General features: G+C 33.6%; 1 protein-coding gene across 10 annotated transcripts in view; it reads left to right on the top strand.

The window, feature by feature from the left end:
- Positions 1-21,078, top strand: part of LOC105225538 (tubulin polyglutamylase TTLL5) — a 274,158-nt gene that overhangs the window by 123,321 nt on the left and 129,759 nt on the right. Inside the window, exons 1-2 of one of the 10 annotated variants that reach the window (XM_049449898.1) lie at positions 5,282-5,303; positions 6,746-7,271. The exons of 5 other annotated variants lie outside the window; for them this stretch is intronic. The gene's annotated coding sequence lies outside the window, so the exon portion shown is untranslated. Of the gene's footprint in view, positions 1-5,281; positions 5,304-6,745; positions 7,272-8,769; positions 9,359-20,974; positions 21,026-21,078 lie in introns of those variants that run through there. 4 more of the 10 variants (XM_049449895.1, XM_049449903.1, XM_049449896.1 and 1 more) reach the window with 4 other exon arrangements.

Below are 21,078 nucleotides of genomic sequence, written 5' to 3'. Positions count from 1 at the left end.
AATGAGCTTGGTAAATTTAGTTTTTGAGCACTTTTTTTCAAATTTTGCTTCAAAATATTTAAATAAACCGTTTTGTCCATAATGTCTTCTATAAATACCAGCTCACCCACACCTGCAGCAGCCATGCATCCCCTCAGTGTTTGGCTTTCTCCACACCGAAGTACGACCATCGCTCCGAAAGATATTGTACTTACTCTCGTCTGAGAAGAGTACTTGGTCCCAGAATGTGTTTGGTTTTGTGTTATACTCTTTTGCGTAGTCTAGGCGCTTCTTCTGGTTACGTGAAGATATCAATGGCTTCTTTCGAGCAACACGCGAATTATAGCCAGCCGAATGTAGTACTCTTCTAACGGTCATCGCATGAATATCTTTTCCAAATTCATTTTTCACCTCAGCAGCAATCTGCGTAGATGATATTTTCGGATCTTTTTTGACTTTTCGAACAATGTGCTGCTTTTCGCGATCGCTTAAAACCTGAGGACGACCGGTACGCTCAGCACTTTTTAAACATGATGCTCCTTTAAACCGCTTTATGATATTGCGAATTGTGAACCGGCTTCTGTCCATCATTTCACCTATTTCAGCATACGATTTGCCTTGGTTGTGCATATGTAAAATAATTTTTCGCTGAGATATAGTGGTTTCTTTTTGTTTTGAAGACATTTTTTAAAAAAAAATTTAACTTTTCACGTTATTGAGCACAAACGAATTTCACAAAGCAAAAATGATTGACAATTTGAATAACTGTTAATAAATGAAAAGAAAAGCGTTGAATTCTCGGAAAAGGAGTGGCCAGATTGAGTATTTTTTAATTAACAGACCGGGTGTGCCAATACTTTTGTGTCGCAGAAATTGCTTATTTTTTATGAATATGAATTAAAAGGTATAATTAAAAATGAATTATTATAAAAAAATTAGTGTATGTGGTAGTTAATGAATGGATTTAACAAGGGAAAATATATTTACACTAAAAAACCTATTAGTCTGCTTTTAAAATAGCCGAAAAACACAAAATGATTGCTGTGCCAATACTTATGTGCGGCACTGTATATCAATGTATTTTATGATCTCCGAAGTTTTTATCTAAGTGTCGAATTTCGTTGCGAACTTTACTCAGTGGTTAGGATATACAAACTTCTATTAGAAAATTTTTTATCGTAAACATACTGCAGAGAACGTTTAATATAGAGAAGGTTCACGGCGCGAATAACGTAAAAATATTTTTGGCTAACTCGGCAGAGATGGAAGAGTCTCACCACAGACAAATTATGAGCGAGTTTCACCACATTTAACAGCGATTGAGGGGTTTTTAGAGTCTATGAGAATAACATGTAAATGTAAATAAAAGAGAACCAATGCAGGGCAATATACATACATGTGTATTTATATGCAGGTGATTTCTGGTAGACGGTAGGTATGCTTTTGTATACTATATACAAGTAGTTAGATTTTTTCTAAGTCTAATATACGTACGTATGCATGCTCCTTATGATACTCCCAACAACAGCATTGTGATATTTTCATGCTTCATGTTAGCTTTCAACCAGAGGATCGCTTGTGTGTGATACATATGCAAATACATACATATGTATGTATGAATGTATGCTTTTGCGTTTTGCCGTCGGCAATTCAATATTGACATGTAAATATAATTATGATATGAGTATAATTTTATATGAATGCATAGTACTATTTACAGTCAATTTGGACTTGAATCTATATAAATAAAAATGAATCGCCAAAATGTATGTACGCTCATCACGTTCATACTACTGAACCAAATTTGATAATTCTTTTTTTAAAATGTTCGCTGAGGTTCAGGGATGGTTTATGCGGAGAAAAAAACTCGAAAAATTGCCAGAAAACCCCTAAAAATGGCCTTTTCTTTTTCCCATAGAAACGAATGAATGTTTGTTTATTAGCAACAATAAGGGAACGACTGAACCAATATTGATGAAATTTGCAGAGAATATTCTGCGTGGATTGGGGAAGGTTTAGAAATAAAAAAACCTATATGCTTTTCTTGAGGAAAAGTCGGAAAATTGGACAATACCAAAAAGTTAATTTTTTCCATACAAATTTTTTATTCAATTTTTTATTGTTTTGTTTTTCAATTATTTGAATCGTTCAAATTTGTCGTTTGCTTCAAAAAATTTTGAAAAATATTCAGTGAAAATGTTATGTGTTTTTCACACAAAGTGATCAATTACAGATTGAAATTTGTCACGATGCCATGAAGAGGTCGCGCTAATATCGGTCGGCGTTCTTTTTGGCATCAACAGGATGCGATGACATACGTGCGGTATTATGGGTCGCGATCAACCAGAAAGATCGTCACGATGTCACAGAAAGACTTTTCAAGCAACAACTTCGATGGACATTATCTTGAAGCAACGCATATATGGTGCTGTTAGATGCTAGATGTACTCTTTTGAGTGGCAAAAGAGAGGTTTGCCGCACGCACAAATTCTTCTTTGGATGGCGGAAGGTGGTTACACCAGATCAAATTGATGAAATCATTCAATAATGCGGCAATTCCTGATGCAAAGAAAGATCCAGTATTATACGAAGTGATGAAAACCAATAAGGTTCATGAACCTTGCGGACACCACAACACCACTTCGGTTTGTATGTCTCACAATAAATGCAAACAGTATGCACGTGCTTTTCTTTCGGAAACACAAACTAGAAATGATGGATATCCACTCTATCGGCGTCGCTCACCATACGACAATGGCAGAACATTTAGCATTCAATTTAGAGGCGTGAGTATCGAAGTTGACAACACATGAATCATACTATATACGCCACTGTTGTCTAATTCACATTCAAAATTCATGTCAATGTTGAGTATTGTAGTTTGGTGTAATCGATAAAATACGTTTGTAAGTACGTCGCCAAAGAAAGCAACTTGGCGATTATTGGTCTTGAACGATACGGTCGATACGTGAACTGCAATAAAGCGCTTTCTTAGGTATTTACTTTTGCAATTCATGAACGTTTTCCGACTGTTGTGCGTCTCGCAGTTAATTTGGAGAATGGCCAAAGAGTGTATTTCATCCCAGAGAATACAGTAAGCCAGTGGAAAAATCGCCAGCAACAAAATTAACATTGACGAGTTTTTTCTCAACTTTCGTCAGTGAATCGTTTGTGAGAATATTGCTGTATTCGAAAATACCTTGATATTGTACATGGAATGCATCGTCGAATAGTTACGCAGAAAGCAAGGCCAACCAGTAGATTGACATCCAGGTGTCTTATCAACTAATTCCTTAGGACGAATTTATACAATCCACCCGAAAGACGACGATTGTTTCTACCTTCGGTTGCTATTGATTAATTAAACGCGGTTCAACTTTATTTGAGTCCATCTTACTGTGAATGGTATATGGGAATATGTGCAAGTTTTGGAGAAGTAAGCCAGCAATTACAAATGCTGGAACACGCTAATCACTGGAATGAAAATGAAGTTCGCATACTTTTCGATATAAACCTCGACATTGTCAAAGACATTTTACATCGTCTTCGCTAAAAATTGGAAATGGTTCAATTTCGGTTGATACTTCCGGTGGTTCGATATCAATTCCATCTTTCCTTTATCAATCCACGAAGGATGAACTCATCACAAATGTTCGGACATTGGTCAAATTATCGTAACTACGGTTCATTGAGTGCGCGTGCAATAACAGCTGCCAAAAATACCGATGTTGATGACTTAAACTGGAAGATTCAAAGTCAAATTCCGGGAGACTTGCGCTCATACAAATCGATCGATCGTCTTGAAAATGAAGACGACGCCGTGAATTATCCATTGGAATTTCTAAATTCTTTGGAGAGGTTTGGTATACCGCCGCATCATTTGCGTCTCGAAATTGGATCTGTCATTATTATGTTTCCCAATCTTCATGCGCCGAAACTGTGTAATGGAACCCGACTGATTGTGACGCAGCTATCGAGTACAAAGGGACAGAATGCTTGATCCTACGAATTCCTTTGAGTTCTAACGATTTGCCATTTCAGTTCAAACGTATTCCGTTTCCAGTGAAAATTGAATTTGAGATGACAGTCAACAGACCTAAAGATAGTCGTATAGTGTGAGGCATAATTTTGGAAATGCTATGCGTGCTAACGAGTCTTTTCTGTACACCGGAACAGAAACCGAAAAATGTTGTTTATAAAGCTGCGTTACATTGAAAAAAAAAAAAAAATGAAATGATAAATTTAACTTTCTTTTCATTTCAAACTACATAATTTCACGCAGGACAACGGCTGCGGGGTCAGCTAGTATTTAATAATTTTATTTGATTTTTACATAATATATTATACTAATAAATATTTTTGTATTATTTCTTAGTAATAGAAATTGAATTTATCACAACAATATATGTGTGTATAAATACATCGTCTATCATATTAATCTCATTATCTGCTCATACTTATTTTAGAATTGACAATTTTTAGCTTTTGCCATCGTCGCGAAAAGACGCTTGTAGGCAAAGGCATGCTCGGGGAGATGTTACGGCGTCTGTTTATATGAATGAAGCGAGGTCGCTTGTGGCATATGCGCCTGCGTTTATGAATGAAATCGCTTTTGTTGTAAAATTTACTACAATTGGGCTTCGCCAATTCGGCTGCCATATTGACTTTTGATGCTTCTTCTATTTGAGCAGTTGTTGTTTTTATAGAACAATGCTTAAATTTTTTGTGGTGACATATTCACATGTGTACGCATATGTATGTTTGTATGCTTGTGCATTATTTGTTCGGAAGTGTATACAAATATATGTACATATAAGTATATAAGAATATATGAACATGCAGATCAATGCGCGCACATGTAATATATTGATAAGTGATAAAATCATGATATGAATTTCTGAACGCGCACATGCGTATACATGCAATCATATGAGCAGATAATGAGATTAATATGATAGACGATGTATTTATACACACATATATTGTTGTGATAAATTCAATTTCTATTACTAAGAAATAATACAAAAATATTTATTAGTATAATATATTATGTAAAAATCAAATAAAATTATTAAATATTCAAGTCCAAATTGACTGTAAATAGTACTATGTATGCATTCATATAAAATTATACTCATATCATAATTATATTTACATGTCAATATTGAATTGCCGACGGCAAAACGCAAAAGCATACATTCATACATACATATGTATGTATTTGCATATGTATCACACACAAGCGATCCTCTGGTTGAAAGCTAACATGAAGCATGAAAATATCACAATGCTGTTGTTGGGAGTATCATAAGGAGCATGCATACGTACGTATATTAGACTTAGAAAAAATCTAACTACTTGTATATATAGGGTGATTTTTTAAGAGCTCGATAACTTTTTTTAAAAAAAAAACGCATAAAATTTGCAAAATCTCATCGGTTCTTTATTTGAAACGTTAGATTGGTTCATGACATTTACTTTTTGAAGATAATTTCATTTAAATGTTGACCGCGGCTGCGTCTTAGGTGGTCCATTCGGAAAGTCCAATTTTGGGCAACTTTTTCGAGCATTTCGGCCGGAATAGCCCGAATTTCTTCGGAAATGTTGTCTTCCAAAGCTGGAATAGTTGCTGGCTTATTTCTGTAGACTTTAGACTTGACGTAGCCCCACAAAAAATAGTCTAAAGGCGTTAAATCGCATGATCTTGGTGGCCAACTTACGGGTCCATTTCTTGAGATGAATTGTTGTCCGAAGTTTTCCCTCAAAATGGCCATAGAATCGCGAGCTGTGTGGCATGTAGCGCCATCTTGTTGAAACCACATGTCAACCAAGTTCAGTTCTTCCATTTTTGGCAACAAAAAGTTTGTTAGCATCGAACGATAGCGATCGCCATTCACCGTAACGTTGCGTCCAACAGCATCTTTGAAAAAATACGGTCCAATGATTCCACCAGCGTACAAACCACACCAAACAGTGCATTTTTCGGGATGCATGGGCAGTTCTTGAACGGCTTCTGGTTGCTCTTCACCCCAAATGCGGCAATTTTGCTTATTTACGTAGCCATTCAACCAGAAATGAGCCTCATCGCTGAACAAAACACGCGCGCGAAACACATTTCGAACCGAACACTGATTTTGGTAATAAAATTCAATGATTTGCAAGCGTTGCTCGTTAGTAAGTCTATTCATGATGAAATGTCAAAGCATACTGAGCATCTTTCTCTTTGACACCATGTCTGAAATCCCACGTGATCTGTCAAATACTAATGCATGAAAATCCTAACCTCAAAAAAATCACCCGTTAGTATACAAAAGCATACCTACCGTCTACCAGAAATCACCTGCATATAAATACACATGTATGTATATTGCCCTGCATTGGTTCTCTTTTATTTACATTTACATGTTATTCTCATAGACTCTAAAAACCCCTCAATCGCTGTTAAATGTGGTGAAACTCGCTCATAATTTGTCTGTGGTGAGACTCTTCCATCTCTGCCGAGTTAGCCAAAAATATTTTTACGTTATTCGCGCCGTGAACCTTCTCTATATTAAACGTTCTCTGCATACTGATGTAATCGGAAGTGGGATGGAACCCAGGTTCTGACCAGTGGTGTTAAAGTACTCTTAAGAACTTCCTAAGTTACCTAAATATTTAATTTCCCATAGAAATGCATGCTCATTTTGGGATAACTACAGAAATATATTGTATTACGAATATGCATATATAATGTGAATTATAAATTATTCTTTTCATTCAATTTTAGTTGGAAAACATACGTTGAATTATATTCGCAAGAGTTCCAGATCGCCGTACCAGAGATATTGAAAACATTTTTCTGTTGATCTAACTTCTGCAAAACAATTTCCTTTACTGGGCTTTAAATTTAATAAATTTGCCTGCGTCAACATCATAACAGTTACAGAAAATGACAACGCAACGGAATTATTAACAACGAGATATTTTGGGGCTTACGTTTTATGAATTACATCAGTATTTACTTTTATTAGAATAGAGAGTGGATAGTCATTTGAATATTTGATACTATTAAAAGGTCTAAATAAAGAAAATATTAATAGAAAATCGTTGAGTAAAATTTAGATGGAAATAAATTTTAATTTAAATTTGACACGATACCAAAATATACTTATGAAAATAATTATATTGAAAGGCCTCATATTTCAAAAAACATAAATACGAGATTGAATCGAGACATAACTCACTATCAAAAAAGTCCTCAATGAGTGCCGAATATTAATGGCCAAATCAAACCAAAGGATAGAGTAAAAATTGTGAGTGCTATTAATAGGCGCAAAAATAAAAGTTTAAGTAGTTTTTATAATACTGAACAAAAAAAATTTAAAAATCAAGTTGTGAATCGGATGACCTTGATGTTTTGTCCGCAGTTATTGTAATCGATGATGATTATTCGCAAGCATCTGTTTTTGAAGAAGAGTTAAAATGTTATTCTGGTATTTGTGAACCAAAATCAAAAAAAAAAAATAAAACTAAATAATTCAGAATATATAAACAAGAAAACAATTGATGATTATAGTTATCAATCACATACTCGTAGTATCTTCAGAAAATAAGGATGAAAAAGTAGGTTCACAATTAGAAATTTTCTAAAAAGAAACAATGGCTGATTAATCCATAAACGTTATTAATAGGCGTTGAGTGAGTACGTTGTTAAAATTTTAAGTGAATCTATCGTCGGTCAGGCAAAGTGCGAATGCGCCCTGTGTGAAGTTTTAATTGAATATAAACATCGGCTTAAATTCTGTGAAAAGCATTTTCCAACGGCCTTGCGTCAATATCTAAGCAATATCCCACTTAATAAAAAAGATAAAGTAATGGCATTAATTTTAAATAGATTAGCTATTGCAATAGAACAGCACCATGGTCGATATTTATCGTACAATTGCCTTGAAACTGATTTAAATATAAATAGACATGAGATTTTATCTAAAGTCTATTCATCTCCTCATGTTTTACACACATTTTGGATGCAAAAGACGTAGATAAACTAACAAAGGAAATTGATAACGATAGATTATAATTAAAGCAACAAACATTTCATTTAATATTGACAATGCAATATCATTCTCGGTCATATATGAAACAAAAAAGAGTTTAGAGTCCAAGTATCGACTATGTGGTAGGTACAAAATTCCTCCTATTCATTCATCAATGCAGAGGTACTATGATGAATACATATCTGAAGATAAAATTGTAGATAATGGGAATTGCAGAAATATAAGTAGTGCATCAAGGTCAAATTACAAGAAATTGAAGCCAACACAATCAACTTCGAGATCCGCTCCGTTTGTGAGTTCATAGCGAAAATTGTTATCTCCATTACATGAAAAAGTCGTCTCGAAAGCTTACTAGTACTGGTTGGTCAAAAAATTATGGATTTAAATAAAGTATTTCGAATCTATCGAGCTGATCCTGAAAGACATCCGTCTTATGATCATAAATGGCAAATGTTTTGGAAGCGATGTAAATATTAATTCATGCTGGCTTAGATTATCACACATATAATTATCAACCAGAATGGGTGAGGTTTATTAATATCCGCATTGAGGAGTTACATATATAACCAAGCGGTAGAGAAAATTAAATTTGATGTTTGGGAAAGTTTATACTTGTTCTTGACAAATGCAAAAAGACACTTTGAAAAAAATTGAAAGAAACAATTTTACTATGATAAATCTCAACTATTTTACGTGCTTCGTTTGTTAAGTTTAGGCCCGAAATTTGTTGAACTGTTATTTATGGTTCTTCAAGCAGGAAGAAGTTCTCCATCAGATTTATATGCTATAATACTGAGCAGAGACAATTTTAGTCTATTAGAAAGAACAATGGTGAAATTAAAAAAGTATCTTTGTGCTTGTGCTCTAGAAAAATAGAATTGTTATTACTCCAAAGTTGGAAGTTGAATACGAAAGAATTGAATTTTGACAAAAGCGCATCTAAATAATCGGAAATCAGTGAAACTATTTCAAATGAGAACAAACAATGCGACATTGATCCAGCACAACTCCAAAAAATTATATAATATAAGTGGATATGTTTATTAAAAATAATAAAGTCGAGTATTTAGATATACAATTGAATAAATCAAATTCAAAGCAATTCACACAATCATGGAATGTTCGGAAATTATGAAAAAAATTGTTGCATATTGCATTGTTGTTTATTCAAAAGATCAACTTATAAACTACTGAGTAAGTTAAGATTGTCTAACAGGGGAAATAAACAGACTGGATTTAAAATACTTTAAACCTGTATGTTGATTGGAATGCAAGGAACTCATATTGGAGACTTATGGGCATGTGAATTATTTAGTCCAACGTATATTCAAATTTATTAATGTGTAAGAGTTTTTTTTCCACAAAGCAAATAATATCACATATTCAAAAAAGTATCATAAGACAGGTTCTATATTTCTGGGTATGCAGGTTTATTTTTATTATTACATAAGATATAAACAAACAACAAATAACAAATTTCAAATATTTTTTTAAACTAAAAAACAAAATTTAAGTTTATGCTTATAGTAAATATTTATATGTGCATTTTTCTATTTTTGCCTGTAAATCGTATTCATTTGAGTTCAACTAAAAGACATCTCTACTTTAATAGTCAATAGTTTTGCCCTTATTTTTTAAAACTGAATTAAGCCGCTTTGGCATAGAATTAACTAATGACTGTAGAATAGTTATGTCAATATTGGCCCATTCTTGCTCTATGACTAATTTAAGGTGACGTACTGTCTCAAACTGCCTTCCGTTTTGGAAAACACGTGCAGAGAGGATCCCCCAGAGATCTTCGATCGGATTTAGGTCCGGACTTAATGCTGGCCGTTGTAATACGGGAATTTGCCTGTCATTAAAGAAGCGCTTCGTAACCTGTGCCGTGTGGATTGAAGCGTTATCCTGCTGATATGTCCAGTTATCGCCATAAATATTGCCAGCAAATTCTATCAACTTACTGTCCAAAAGATTTACATACATACTAGCATTCATTTTAGTGGATATATAGCATATAGGTGTCTTTCCATTGAAGCAGATTGCAGCCCATACCATCAAGGTACCGCCTCCAAAGCCTCGCTTGTAACAGGAACGTCGTTCCTGACGCGAATCTCCCCAATATTTCTTGCAATGATCTGGGCCGTCCAAATTGAATTTTTTTTCGTCACTAAACACTATATTCTGCCACTCTTTGGCCCAGAATTGGTATTTATTTGCAAACTGCAAACGTGCTATAATATGCCTTTGCAAGAGCTTTGGTTTGGTACCATGGAGGTGTGTTTGATAAATTTATTTTCATGAATAATTTGAACAATTCTATTCCTTGTTATTTGCAGTCTTAACTTGGTCCGTATTTGACCGCTACTCATCGAATCCGCTACTGCTAGCCGTCGAATCATCCGTTTGCACCGATCATCTATGTTGGTTTTCCATCCGCTGCGTCGCACTGTACCATAATTGGTGGGGTTTTTAACAAATCTTGATATACAGTTTCGATGCCGCTTTAGTCTGGATGCAACCTCGTATATTTTGGAACAGCTTTTATGCATTCCTATAATTATTCCTTGTTCCTTGGCTGACAAACTAGTACCACGAGGCATTTTAGGCTTAAAGTTAAATAAATGTATTAAAATTTCAAATAATTCACCAAGTTAATACACCTACAATAGTTTTGCAAACAAATTTTCACGCAAACAGATTTATCCGCGACAATATCAGCAAAAAAGATCATCTAGGCTGATTTTGCACATATAAATATTTACTACGCAATACCCAATGCACAAGCACATTCTTAATGTAACGGTACAACGAAAGAGAGCAGAATGAAACAATTTTCGTTGCATATTAACGGCAACATATCAGCCGTTTATTCTACATTCACCAAAATTCAAAAAATACCAGTGAACAAAAAATATAAACAAAATCAAAAATGCACATATAATTATTTGTATGAGGTATTCTTAAGTAACCAAACTCTTGGCAGTATACATACATAGATGCTTATACACTTTTAAAGGTCTCTTCTTTCTATACAAATATTCATCACAGTTTAATTACCAACTATACACTGGTAGTTCTTTTATGTCTTTAAGCTTTCATCTTTTTCTTACAAATTCTTTTAAAATGAGAAATATTTCGTGAATACAACATAATCAAACCCAGTTTTAGAATCTTCTTAAACAAAATATATAAAGTTGGCTTTTGAAATTAATAAGCTTGAAATTTATTCATTGATTTTATTTTTCAGACCTGAACTTTCGATGGCATTTTAAACTGAATAATCACGTTAATACTTACATTTCTCCAATACAGTAATTTCGAAAATTATCTTAATAGATATTTATTTATTTGGAAAGATTCCAGTGCAATCGTGTATTATCCGAGATATTGGTCTAAATTTATATTTTGTAGGGCCTAACATTTCGATTTTTTCATAAGAATTATAAATTGAATAGATAGTCATGTAAAAGTCATTATATAATACAACATCTAGTTTAGTAAATAGCACCAACATTTTAAAAATTCGAAAAATATATGTATTTACTATATTTTTATATATTTTATTGCTATATCAAATATGCTGCTTTTTTTAACTTTATTATTATTTTTCATTATATTTAAGATAGCATAGAGCATGTACAAAATTTCAAACGAATAAAAAAAAAATGTTTTTAAGAGAAAATAATATTCTTCAAATTACATACATAATATTACATATGTTCAACATTTTCATGTTCTGCGGTCACATAAACCAGTTTTAACCAATATTAAAATTTTGTTTCACTCATGTTCCATTTTATTTCGTCTTTCATTCATGCCACTGTAAATTTCTGAAAATGTTGTTAAGTTATTTTGCATTCCAGGTGACGATATGTATGTTGAATTGATTTAAAATACACCGGCCGACAAATGAAAATTTTTTGAACGTTGTTTGCATTTGAGCCACAAATATCACAAATTTTTACTATTTTAAACACGAAAACACTTACATATTTGCCCTATCACATCAGATTTTTTTAGTTATGCGCAGGACTTTTATCTAAAAAACTTAATTCTCGAACATAAAAAAATTAAACCTGATGTGATACGATAAAATGAGGTATAATTTCGTGATCAGCACTACCAAATTAGTGGAAAAAATAATCAGAACTTGAACAACGAAAATGATGTCGGCCGGTGATATCAATCACTCATATAAAAATGTGTGAACTGTGGTGAACTGTGAAATGAAGTGTAAGAATCTTTCGGTATATATAGTATATTTTCGGATATTTAGTATATTTGAAACAGAAAAAAATTTAAAGAACAGATATTTAAAAAAGTTTTATTGTTTTTAATAAAAGTTATGGTTATATACTATGTATCTGGCATTTCAAATATAAAAATTAATAGGCACTTAAGTTTAAGTTAAATTTTATACGTGATCACAATTACGAGACAAGTTCAAATCCAAGCGACGGTCTGTAACTTTTTGATGAAACATGGTATGCATTATTCTTTGCCACTATAAGAAGGCCGGTTTTGTAGATAGATGGTACCACTGCCACGTCAACGAAACACAAATAATCGAAAACCTATAATGCACTATAACTAAATCAAAATTAAGATACAAAATGCAATTTGGTATAACACATCGTATTGGTGAGAGGTAGCTTTGCTGACCAAATTTGCATGGGACATACATATATTTTCGACAGTGTGAAATTAAGTAAAATCGGATGATATACCTACTCGTTCCTATATAACGGTTGTGTTGAAAAGTACAATAACTCACTATTTAACATGTCTAACCCGTTTTTTATTACACCTAAGATGGCACAAAAAATTTTCATAGGAGCCGTTATCAACATTGGACAATGGCCGTGTCACCGTCTACCATTATGTAAGAAACTAAATCTCAGGAACTAATCGGCACATCATCATCATGGGATCTCACGTTTGGGCTATATCTTTTTAAGCCCCCAAATACAATTTGTGCCGACATCATTGCCAATTATATTTTTTAAGTTCAAAGATAAGAGTTTCCTTATTATAGTCTGCACTTGTGTCAAATTGTGATCAAATCCGATCAAAACTTCCCCTAGCTCCCATATCCCCTATTAAAAGGTTTTCAAACTTTTGATTGATTTTATACCGTATATGCATATCGGCCAATCTATGAAATTTCTTAAAATTTTATAAGAACTTCAAAGTTCCGGTTGCATTAACATCGCATATATTGGTCCTAATGCAAGGTATCAATATTAAGTATACATATAATATTGAAGATATTCTACTTTGAAGCAGAAAATGTTTACAATTGTTCAACGCATCACTGAATCAATATATCGTCACCTGAAATGCAAAATAACGTATCATCAAAAAATTCGAAATTGAGTGTCTTGTTGATTAGGCTTCTTTACTTCGAATTACTTCCATAATAAATATTACATATGTTCAACATTTTCAGGTTCTGCGCTCAGATATAAAGCAGTATTAACCAATATAAAAATTTGTTTGCACTCTTGTTCCATTTTATTACGCGTTTTATACACGCCACTGTAAATTTTCGAAAATGTTGTTACGTTAATTTGCATTAAAGCGACGATATGTATGTAATATTTCAATAGGTTCATAAACATAAAAATACCCGCAAGTAAAGGGTGATTTTTTAAGAGCTTGATAACTTTAAAAAAAAAAAACGCATAAAATTTGCAAAATCTCATCGGTTCTTTATTTGAAACGTTAGATTGGTTCATGACATTTACTTTTTGAAGATAATTTCATTTAAATGTTGACCGCGGCTGCGTCTTAGGTGGTCCATTCGGAAAGTCCAATTTTGGGCAACTTTTTCGAGCATTTCGGCCGGAATAGCCCGAATTTCTTCGGAAATGTTGTCTTCCAAAGCTGGAATAGTTGCTGGCTTATTTCTGTAGACTTTAGACTTGACGTAGCCCCACAAAAAATAGTCTAAAGGCGTTAAATCGCATGATCTTGGTGGCCAACTTACGGGTCCATTTCTTGAGATGAATTGTTGTCCGAAGTTTTCCCTCAAAATGGCCATAGAATCGCGAGCTGTGTGGCATGTAGCGCCATCTTGTTGAAACCACATGTCAACCAAGTTCAGTTCTTCCATTTTTGGCAACAAAAAGTTTGTTAGCATCGAACGATAGCGATCGCCATTCACCGTAACGTTGCGTCCAACAGCATCTTTGAAAAAATACGGTCCAATGATTCCACCAGCGTACAAACCACACCAAACAGTGCATTTTTCGGGATGCATGGGCAGTTCTTGAACGGCTTCTGGTTGCTCTTCACCCCAAATGCGGCAATTTTGCTTATTTACGTAGCCATTCAACCAGAAATGAGCCTCATCGCTGAACAAAATTTGTCGATAAAAAAGAAAAGAACCGAACACTGATTTTGGTAATAAAATTCAATGATTTGCAAGCGTTGCGCGTTAGTAAGTCTATTCATGATGAAATGTCAAAGCATACTGAGCATCTTTCTCTTTGACACCATGTCTGAAATCCCACGTGATCTGTCAAATACTAATGCATGAAAATCCTAACCTCAAAAAAATCACCCGTTACATAAATATTCAGGCAAAACTGTCATATTAGAGGACAGTAGCTTTCCAACGCATGTTACGCCATCTATTGGTAAGCCGGAAAGATATATATTAAAAAAAGTGGAGAATCATTGTTCAGAGAAACAACACAAAATATGCAGACGATTTGTCTTCGAATAACATCTGCAGACAATTTGAAGAATGTAGTGTTCGTTACTTACAGCACATTAATAAAAGTAAGGTAAAATGTGTGCCTTTAAAACTTGGCCTGTGTTCCTTTTGTGCTTATGATATCCCGCAAGAGATTCTGTATTGAGTGTTTCATTTTTCAGGTAACATTAGACACGATCTTGCTCTCCCATAAATTGGGTACCCATGTGTCCATGGTCCTTCCAACCTTACAAAAAGGAACTATTGAATTTTAATGAACATTTAAAAACTAAAAGTATAGTGACACAAAAAGTGCTGTATTACAAAAAAATAAACTACACTTAAATGTAAATACATATAAATATTTATATAATAGTAGGAAGAATGTATATTACTAAAGAAAAAGTGCAGTATAAAAATTAAATGCATGAATATATATGTCTATAAAACATACATACATATGTACACACAAATATTCATAAAACGCATATCAAAATCAAAATATATAAAACAGTTTGAAGATACAAAGCACAGAATAGAGTACGAAACGTTAAGGCAGAACATGCATAAATAAAGTTAAACAATTGAATACCAATTCAATATAGAAGTACAGATATACCATCAATAAAAACTACAACGAATAATCCTAACCAGCAAAATAGAAGAGCACAGGAATTAGGACAAAACGCACGGAAGGTATAATCCTTCAAACAGAGCCTTGAATCAAATGAGCAGGTTTTTCATTTACTATCTGTTTATTATATATGAATTTACAGTTTCATGTATTGAAATGCACATCCTGTAAAAACTAATTCGATTAACACTTTAAACTGTTTTAATTTTTGGGTTTAATTTACAGACATAATATTGGGTAATCGAAAAAGTATTTTCGTATTTTTATAAACTTTAACTTGTTTTAATTTTATTTTTATACTAATAAATAAATAAATATATACCATTTTGGTCAACCACTTGTTGCCAATTTTCCGCATAAGACTTTCATCAGTGTAAATCGAAATTTCGAATTTTCCAGGATTGCAGCGAACGAACAATTGTTGTGCTACAGGAACTGTTACAGCTTCGTCTCCGTAAACTTTACACATTTCAATAGTGGCTTGTGTGGCATTCTTTCCATTTTTACACAAAAATTTCAATATATTGCGAATTTCTTCAACAAATGTAACTTTTTTCATATTATACAAAATACGAAAAGACTTTTTTGACTATCAATACTATATAGTATATACATATACATATACATATATACATATCGTCACCTGAAATGCAAAATAACGTATCATCAAAAAATTCAAAATTGAGTTTTTTACTGATTACGATTCACCACATCATATTACACATGTGTCACAAATTTTAGGCTTCTGAGATCAGAAATACCCAAGCTATATTAAAAATTCAAAAAAACGTATCATCAAGTGCTTGATTTCGTTAAACAAAATAACGTATCATCACTCATGTATGTAAATATAATATAACAGAGTGTTTGTTTTTTTTTATATCGAAGTTAGCTTTCATTTATTGTTTATGTTTATTTTTAGTGATTAAGTTCAATGTGCTTTGGTTAGTTTAGGCTACATGGTTGATCGGACGTGGACTAATATATACATATATGTAGCCCTTTGTGAGGCCTTATTAATTAACAAAACGCTTCCCGCCAGTTCGGTGGGATATCTGAAGGTATGCGCCCCCAAGTGATTAAGTCTTGACCTTCCTAACGCAAGACAGCCAAGAAAGAAGTGTTGAGTTGTTTCCACCTAATCTTCTTCCATACAGCTTCTGCAGATGGCGTCTGGTATGATTCCCAGCCTTACTACGTAGAAGCCAAAAGAGCAATGACGACAGCGTGTGTAAAAATTGTGGCCCAGCGCTGACCAAGCTTTCGCGACGCCCAGCTATTCAGTAATAGAATAAGATACGGGAGCACAGATCCGCTCCCATTCTACCGATAGCGGTTCTAGGGTACCTCGTCTTGCTAGTTCATATTTCCTGCGATTCCATTGTGGTCTGGCGCTCATATCATTCTTATCACAAAGACACTCGATGCTATTGATAGCGAGGTTAGGTCTTCGATCAGCTCTGAATTCTCTCATTGTTAATGAGTTCAAGGCTGGAATCGCCGCCCTGCTATCTGAGTCGATGGTCACTTCTCTGAAGGAGGTTGCACTCCGGAGTAGTAAATCTACTGGAGTTGATAGAGAGCTCCTGACAGCAGACCCCTCCACCTTTGACCCATCCGTTTTCTTTTTATACGGTTTTTTGCTTCTCCTGTAAACCTACGAAAAGTGATGTTACGTTATTTTGCATTTCAGGTAGCGATATACATATATACTATAGTATATATATATGAAAACCGTATTATTCAGGGGTGTTGACCAATCCAAGAAAGAATTGCTTAGCTGTCAGAATTGCAAACCAATTCTGATTTTCATTGGTGTTAGGGAATTGGATTTTCGTCTTTTCGAACATACGCAGAACCAATATTCAAATTATTCAGCTGTTTAGCTGTTTACTAATCTGACTAAAGCTGCAAATGAATACATTTGGAGTTCCGATTTAAAGACAGATTTTAAGAGATAACATTTATCGAAAGAATAAAGACGCATTTGGGTGTTAAATTACATTTATTAGGCTTGGTAAATCTTTCTTAAACGTCCGGATTTTTTTTCCAAAAACTCAACAAAGAAGACATTTCTTGTTTTATTCTTTTGTTTTCCCCTTTAGAAATAAAGATAAATTTAGTCGTAACAATAAAATAACTTGATTTCTTCACTTACATTTCAAATCTGTCAGCGACTATTTTCTTGCTTTGTTTCTGATAGCAAAACCGATAAAATTGGTTTCCGTGACCCCCAAAACCGATACATGTTATGTTTCGAACATCAAACCAATAATATCTGAATTCATGACATCTACTACTTTTTTTTGTATCGGCTGATTCCAACAATTATTAGATTCAGTTTATGAATATTGTACCACGTGCATCCCAAAAGACTGATGACATAACCTTGCCAGCCGCCTTTTTTTCATTCCACGCTGAAGTCTGGATCATAATATGCAGTCCACTAGGCTGACTGTCGATTGGACTCCAGTGTGAAATGATGGAGCCATGTTTCTTTTGTCACACATCGACGCAAAAATTCGGTTTTATTACGATTGTAGAACACTCAAGCACTCCTCAGAGTCAGCAATTCGTTGTTTTTGTGGGATTATGAACTTGCGCGGCACACAGTGGCACCGCTCCATACATTTCTTGGAAAAAAATAGAAAGAGTAGTCGCACAACAATGAAACTTTGCAGAAACACTTCTCTGGACTAAATTAAGAAATTTTGAAAAAATCTTGGAAAACCGCCCACTGCCACACCCACCTCCCATATAACTGCAATTGCCAAAATTTTTATTTTTGGACCTCGGGACTTGAAATTCGGGACACTTCTTAATTGAGTTCTCCTGATGAAAAAAAATTAAACTTAAACGCAAAGTGACGTTATTTATACCTTTACCTTGATAAAAATCCAATATAATATACAATGTTTTAATTGAATATGTAACAGGCGAAAAATTGTGTTAGTTTTTATTTGTAATATTATGCAAGCACCATATTTTTAACAATGGGATCTAGTTCTAAGGAAATTTTGTTCGAATGACGCCTTAAGCTACTTATGTAAGGATCCGAAGTTATAAGAAGTCTGTAGAAGACGTCAGTATTTGTGGAAATTCGATCACACTTTCTCGAAAACATCAATCGATACTTCCTGTAGTCTTTGTTTCTGGCTTCCTCGCCTTCCTCTGAAAGCATTCCTATTGGTAATACGGCAGCATCCATTATATCCTTACCATGCATTAGTACTTTGTGCACAGTAACAGGCATATAAAACCAACTATAATTTTGTACGAACAGTTTCGCAGTGTCCGACGTATATAATTTAAATTTGTCACTATCAATTTTTTCGCCACATGTAATTATTTGAAGAATTATCCTGAATCGATCGATAAGTTCTTCATTGACGCCAGTAATATCCGCAACCATTTGTGGGTTTAAAAAAAAAAGCCTTGACGTGTTCCCGTCGTTAGAAGTTCCTGTACCTTGTTGAACAAAATCAACTCGCAACCGCATTTTATCTTTAAAGGCCGCTTGTATTTTTAATTTATTTTGTATTTTAATTTCTTTGTTTTGGAAGGTTGCAGCCCATTTCTGAAATGGTAAATTATAAGCTATATGGAGAATGCATTCCATAAACTTGATTCTAGCATGTAAGGATGAAATTCCCAATTCACATGCCTCAGGTTTAATTGTTTTCATGGAAACTAACTCTAAGTTGTTCATTTCAGTAGGTTTCGCTCCACAAATGTAGCATACTGCTGCTGCAGTAGTATGTGTCACTATCTGAGCGGTTTTACCATCCAGCATTGCAAAAAGGAGCTTGTGTAATACATTAATTTCCTTGCCCTTTACAAGAAAGCCTGAAAGTATACTACATTTTTTGTCTTATTGACCATTTGTATGAAATATTGGAAGTGACTTGAAATTAAAATCGATGTTACTAAAAGGGACGGTAATTGGCGGTTGTTTTTTTTTTTAATTGAAAGTACAGACTCGGAACTTTCATTTATTTATAGTAAGAGGGCTAAGCAAGGCAAAGCACATAAAGTTTTTTTCCATCAAAAAATGAAAAATTGATATTTTTTAGTATAATTTTTGAAAAATTATAAAAATTAACTTACTTTGCCAATTTCAATAAATTTTTTTTTTATAAACAAGTAGGTGCTATATTTTCACTAAAAAATAAAAGAAAAGCCATAGCTATAAACTTACACACAAAAAAAAAATCTTTATTTAGACAATAATTTTAATCTGGTTTTATTGAATAACTTTCCGTCGACTTTTGTTAGTTTTTTTAACTATAAAATTTAACTTTTTATAAAAAACCTTGTTGAATTTTTCTTATCCAAATATTTCTTTACAAACCAAAAATATAAAAGTTTTGAAATTGGAAAGTGGAAAAATCCTATTTTTTCCGCCGAAATGCCACTGTGCGGCACCCACTTAGCACAGCTCTTTCGTCCCTTTAGAGCATCAACCGCCTTCATAGTCCGGAGTGCACATTTCGCTTCTTTCCAACATAGCAATCTCTTTACAAAGTTTGGTTCCATAGTACAGATCCCAAATTCAACAGTATTTTTCGCCAAAAAAGAAATGCTTTATTAACAAACGAAATGCTTTCGATACATTTATAGTAAACTAAAACAATTTGCTTCACAAATAATGCTATATCTCATTAACTAATAGTTCCTCAGTTGCAAAATTTGTATACGTATCCTTAAAAGGTAGGGGTTGACTAGAAATCATATAGACGTTATATATCCCCCACAGTAAAGCGTGACGGATTCTCTAGTTATTATATATTTGCTATGGTACAGTAACACTGTAATTTAAATTTCGCGCAAGGACATACTTAAGTTTCAAATGTTCCATCAACGCTTGTCTTTCTGAAGTACATTTGGCGATCTTTACAATGAGTAAAATTATTCAGCAAAGAAGTTCCATTAAATTTTGTGTGCGGAATCAAATGTCTGATGCCGAAACGTTTAGAATTTTTGGAAAGGGCTTCGATGATTAGATTGATTAGTGCAAATTACTTAAAGAGAAACGAAAGCGCGTTGACTACGAACCACGTCTAGCACAACCATCAACTACGACTTATGATTAACAACCAGGAGGACGAAAATAAAGGTTATGATTTTTTTCTTAGATTGTCGAGGTTTGGTGCACTCCAAATTTCTTCCGACTGTCAACAAGGAATACTATTTGATTGTTTTGTGTTGTTTGCGCCAAATAATTCGTAAAAAGATGTCGGACAACTTTTTCTTGATTCTTCGTAAGGTTTTCAATCAATTAGCTCCGTGTGACTTCTGGCTATTCAGCAAACTCAAAAGTTTTGAGTCAGTTAAAGTCAATAAAAGTGAATCCCTAAGTACATTGAAGGCTATTCTGAAAAATAACTTTAACAACTGTTTCGGTAATTTAAAAAAACGTTGTCACAAGTGTATTGTGGCCAAGGGGGATGACTTTCAGGGGTACGTCGTAGATTTAAAGAATAAATTAGAATTTAAAAATTATGAATAAAGTCTTACTACTTCTTGATCATAGTAGTACGTATATAGATTAAATACATATTTAATGTATATTTATGCTTATTTTCCATCATTATTTCAAGCATTTACTGGAAAATTTTGTAAATATAAAAAATCGACAAAGGACGGGACTACAACAAAATCAAATAGAAACATCATGTAAGCATATAAACCATATACAATATCGTTCTTGCTCGCATTACAAAAAAAAG

The sequence above is a fragment of the Bactrocera dorsalis genome, chromosome 2 (assembly GCF_023373825.1).
Source record: "Bactrocera dorsalis isolate Fly_Bdor chromosome 2, ASM2337382v1, whole genome shotgun sequence".
In the NCBI taxonomy this organism is placed as follows: domain Eukaryota; kingdom Metazoa; phylum Arthropoda; class Insecta; order Diptera; family Tephritidae; genus Bactrocera; species Bactrocera dorsalis.
The sequence above is the reverse complement of the archived record's forward strand: the minus strand, read 5'-3'. Positions and strand labels throughout refer to the sequence as shown.